This window comes from Magnolia sinica, chromosome 19 (genome assembly GCF_029962835.1).
Source record: "Magnolia sinica isolate HGM2019 chromosome 19, MsV1, whole genome shotgun sequence".
Taxonomy (NCBI): Eukaryota; Viridiplantae; Streptophyta; class Magnoliopsida; order Magnoliales; family Magnoliaceae; genus Magnolia; species Magnolia sinica.
This window is the reverse complement of record NC_080591.1, coordinates 39183339-39189073: the sequence shown is the minus strand read 5'-3', so window position 1 is coordinate 39189073 and position 5735 is coordinate 39183339.

Genomic DNA, 5735 nt, shown 5'->3' with positions numbered 1-5735 from the left:
GGTTTGCAGCTATGCCTATTGCTTCATCTTTCAAAAAAGAAAAAAAAAGGAAAAAAGAAATGAAGTGTCAAAGGTATGCAAACTTCACAAATTTTTCATTAAGCATTTTGTAAGAAAATCTTTTGTTAACTAAGCAGTTGGTTGGAAGGAGGAAGAAAGGATATGGTCCAAAGAGGTACAAAACAGAAAATTTTTTCTCAAGGAGTAACAGGATATTGTGAGACTAGAAGACATGTTTTGGAGGTGAAATTCCTGTGCTATGCAGCTCAAGGAGGGGTGATGAGGACACTAGCTTCCTGTCACCATGTTGTAAATGCTATTGAGGGTGAATTTAATAAAGAAGATAAAGAATGGGGGATGCGCTAAAGGAGTACTTTCTTAGTGAGTGCTTTGAGTTCTTAGGGGTGTGTCGGTGTGGAATTAATTGTTTGGTAGTTCAAGGCATAACAAACAAAGATATGTGAAGTATTGTTGATGGTGTTGATTGATGTGTTTTTCTTTACGAGTATAGATGAGAAGAGGATCTGGAAGTTCACAATTCTCAGCTAGATCATTCTTCCATGCTTTGAAATCTAGGGCCTGTTTGGGTTGTGGGAAAAGAAAAGAAAACTCGAGGGTTTTCCATTATTTGGACCTTTTTTGTTGTTTGGATAGCAAAGGAAATGGTGAGATTGGAAGCGATTGCTAGCCTTTCCATAGTCAAATTTTCATGCACAGTATAGAACGTGAAAATTGTGAGAGGAATGTGAGATTTCCACTTTCTATCGAAACAAGATCCTCAAAAAATAGAATCCATGGGAATCCATGTTTAAATAATGCTCATAGAGTCTATGATTGGATAATCACTGTACTTTTCTCATCTTTTCCCAGTCCAAACAGGCTCCTAGTGATGAATTTTCCCATTCGTATAAGGGAATTGAGTGTGCCTAGGTTGGAGGCACTTGCCCGGAAAGAAACAACTAATAAAATTCTCACCCTAAATCTCCTGTAACGTGGCATCATTTACTTGAAACTTGCATCATGTTCCATAGGAAACTGTGGTGATTGAATGCCCACCATTAGGGCCTGTTTAGCCAGGCAGATTGGATGGATTTGGATGGTATTAGAGTGGATTGCATGGATTTCAAGGTAATGGTAGAATTGGTGCAAGATCTATGGGATTGCTATATCCCGGGATTGCTACGTTCGGTCTGTTAGGCATGCCCGGCTAATCCTGGGATTAAACCTTCCAATCCCTTTCAATCCCTCGAACCAAACACGTCTCAGGCAATTTTGAAGGGATTAGGGTGGATTGGATGAGATTTAAAGGTAACGATGGTGATGTCAGTGGATTGTCTTAAGATCCATGGGATTGTTATATCCCGGGATCAGGATCCTGCGTCTGTTTGGATTTCTATGTTTTTTATTTTTTTTAAATTTTTTTATTTACAATATCTTTTATGTTACTGGCATAGGCATTCATATATATATTGAGAAATATGATTGAAGTGTTGGACTAGCATGTGCATTTACACCATTTTTTAAAATGTTGGTGACTCATCCACCACATGTGTCATAAAACATGTTAATCCACTGCATTGCATTCATCAGGAATCAAGCTGGGGGGTAAACATTTTTGGCTTTTATTCAAAAACTCAGGCTGTTTTAACTCCTAGTCTGGCCACTTATAAAATTATACCTAAAAATTGTAAATATACATCATATGGTGCACTTCAGTCTCGGAATAATACAATTTTTGGGTAGTTTTTTTTCATCATGATGAGCCAATACTATATGAATGGATTAGATGCACAGGAAACAGTGGTAATTCACCATTAAAACTTAATGTGGGTTGAAGAAATTTTGGATAGAGCTGATATTTGTGTGGTTTCTTCATCCTAGGTCTTTGTAAGCATTCCATTGCCCTTGTGTGGTGAAGTCTTTGACTGGTACGATCCATCATTTAGCTTGATATATTAGAATTGCATGCGAGACTTTTCATCTATGCAAGTGGTTTAATATTATACTTATTAATTACATTATTAATTTTTTGTAAAAATACAATGATGGCAAACTCCTTAATACATTGTATTTGGTAGATAATATCTGTATGGGTCCAATCATCTGATAGCACTTTCTTCATTTTCAACTTTTAAGGAGGATGGTGCATTAGGTTAATTTCCAACTTTAATTTTTGGTAAGGTGCAGGTTGAAAATGGACCCATTGGTTAATCGAGATTTGGCTGTAATGAATAGGGAGTGGATGACACTAAGTTTCCCTGACCCACGTTTTCTTTCTGGAATCAGAAGTTTTTCAAAGTTTGCACAAGAAAACCTTCCTGGTAGGGAATTTGTTCCTTGTCCATGCACCACTTGCAGATGTGCACGTTTTCGGTTTCTTATGATGATATGGAAATACATCTAATGAAAAATGGATTCGACCCAAGCTATAGGGTATGGAACATGCATGGGGAACATGTATCACCTAAGTGTACTGTACGTGAATCAAGTTCCCAACAATATCATAGTGTCTCGAACTTAAATGAGGTTCACAATGCGATCGTTCAAGAACTTGGTGGTAATAACCTAGATGAAGTTGTACAGGATGAGCCCAACGTGACCCCTATAGTTGAAGGCGTCTTCGGAGAAAATGAAACTAATGAGTTTGAAGCAAATCTACGAGACGCAATGACTGAGCTATACCCTGGGGCCCAAGATTTCACCGTGCTGACTTTCATTGTACAGCTTTTCAAATTAAAGGTGAATCATGGATGGAGTGAAAAAAGCTTTACAGAGCTCCTTCAACTACTAAAGAAGGTGTTACCTTAGGTAACAAGGCCCCAACTAATACCTACCAAGCGAAGAAGATCATTACAAAGTTGGGTCTTGATTATGTGAAAATCCATGCTTGTCTAAATGACTTGCATCTTATATTGGAGAGAGAACGAGATGAAAACCATTTGTCCAAATTGTAAAACTTCTAGGTACAAGACTGAAATGGTTATGAGAAAAAAGGATCTACAATACCTAGGAAGGTGTTAAGGTATTTTCCATTAACACCAAGGCTACAAAGAATGTTCAGGTGTGCCATGGTTGGCGAAAGAAATGTCTTGGCACTCAACCAGAAAATTTCAACATGAAAAGATGGAGCATCCGGCTGATTCTATTGCATGGAAGAATCTTGATGACAAGTATACAGATTTTTCAGCTGAGCCTCGTAATGTTCGATTGGGTTTGGCTACAGATGGGTTTAACCCGTTCGGCACTTTCAGTATGTCGCATAGTTCATGGTCCATTATGTGTGTGACATACAACCTTCCACCAAAGCTTTGCATGAAACCTCAGTTTACTATGTTGACTTTGCTCATTGAGGGACCGTGACAACCGAGAAAGGATATTGATGTTTATTTACAGCCATTGATTGATGAACTGCAAAAGTTATGGCGAGAAGGGGTCACGATGTTCAATGCATAGCATGAAAACAAATTTAACATGCGCGCCGTTCTGCTTTGGACAATTCATGACTTTCCAGCATATGGTAGCGTTTCTGGTTGTAGGACTAAGGGTAAGTATGGTTGTCCTGTATGTGGTCCTAACATTGATTCTTTGCGACTCCAATATGGAAAGAAACATGTTTATATGAGCCACAGACGATGGTTGCCAATGTCACAATAGGCTAGGAAGGACACAAGTGCTAGCATGTTCAACAAGAAGGTGGAGATACGACGTCAACCGATCCGTCTAGATGGGATTGAGGTTAAAAGACAAACCGCGAACTTGAATATGCAGTGGGGGAAGATTGGGAAGAGTAATATAAGGGGTATTGATGGAGGCTGACAAGAGCTAGCGGATGATGTTGAATCACCGTGGTTCTTTAAACGGTCTATATTATTTGATCTGGAGTATTGGAAAGTTATTCCCGTGCGTCACAACCTTGATGTCATGCATATTGAGAAAAATATATATGAAATCCTTGTTGCCTTGATGTTGAACACGCCTGGCAAAACCAAGGATGATGCTAATGCACGCAGGGACCTGAAACAATTGGGAATTAAGAAGCGTCTATGGCTGAAAAAGAACAATGGAAAGGTGATTCAGAAATAAAGTTCTTTCTGTCTAAGAAAAGAAGAGAAAAAACTTTTCATCCAGACTTTGCATGAACTGTGTGTTCCGATCGGTTTTAGTGCGAATTGGAGGACCATTGTAAAGGAAGATTGCGTGAATTTAAAGGGAATGAAGTCTCATTCTTACCATGTGTTGATGCAACATCTGCTCCCAGTTCTCATTCAGCATGCATTCAGGGATAGAAAGGTCATTCGTCCTATAATTACAAGCTTTTGCACCTTCTTTAATGCCTTGTGCTCGACAACCGTAGACCTTCAAACACTCCTTACTCTCGAGAGAGGCATGGCTAGGACGTTATGTCAGCTTGAGACTATATGCCCGCCATCGATATTTGTCATTATGATGCATTTGTCGATCCATTTGGCTTACGAGGCTCGCATATGTGGTCCTGTATACTATCGATGGATGTATCCATTCGAAAGGTACGTTGTGAGCTTAATAAGAATAAATCGGCTTAACATCTACATTTGCATGTATATATAATGTATCATTAACTTTGTCAGGTTCATGAAGACATTCAAGGCCTATGTCCGTAACAAGACACGACCTGAGGGTTGTATTGCAGAGCAGTACATCCAAGAGGAGACAGTTATATTCTACATTCAATATAAAGGAAAACAGAAAACAAGCCTACTGGAAAAGCTGAAAAAACGGTTTAACAGAGTCATTCCAGGACTACGTAAGTTGGAAGATATCGTTGATGATGACTCTAATGATGACGATGTTGGTCCAGTAGGTTCGGGTCAAAGTGTTATCCTAGCGGGTATCGAATACGAACAAGCTCGTAGATGGGTACTGAAGAGTCATCCCAGCTACGACGAGTGGGAATGGTATGTATAATAAGCTCATATATATATATGTATATATATATTTATCTTCTTTACTTTATGCGATTTCAATATAACAATGTTATCGAATATCGCGCAGAAGCACAAAGATTTCTTGCAGCGATACTATAAGAGGATCAACAGGGTGCCTAGCGAGGACGAATTCATATCTTGGTTGAAGAGGCAACCAGACTTCACTGAATCTGGCGATAATGAATTTAAAGATGTTGTGAGAGGACCTCTAGCTTTTTCTATGCAATACAATAAATATTGTATTAATGGTTTCCTCTTTATCACTAAGGACTATAAGGAGAATAAAACGAACCAAAACAGTGGGGTTAGGACAAAGGGTATGACAACCTTTCGATCAAGTGCTAAGGATATCAATACAGTGGATGAAAATCAACCTTACTACGGAGTCCTTCGTAGAATTATCCAATTGGAGTACCGAACAGGGTACAAGCCCGTCCTATTTAAGTGTGATTGGGTGAAAGTGACACATCATGGTGTTTCTTTTGATGCAGAAGCAAATTTGAGATTAGTAAATTTGGCTAGTCTTTGTAGTTCAGATAAAGTCGGTGACGAGCCCTTCATTCTTGTAGAGCATGCCACGCAAGTTTTCTACTCCAGAGATCCAAAAAATCCTGACTGGCATGTGGTCTTGGAGGTTCCCCAAAAAAATTTTGTCGAAGAAGAGACGTGCATTCTATCGGAACGATTAAGGGCTGTAAGTAATGCCGATGCAGGACCTGATCTCACCTCATTAGCAATGGTTGATGAATTGATATTCAATGAATATGAAGA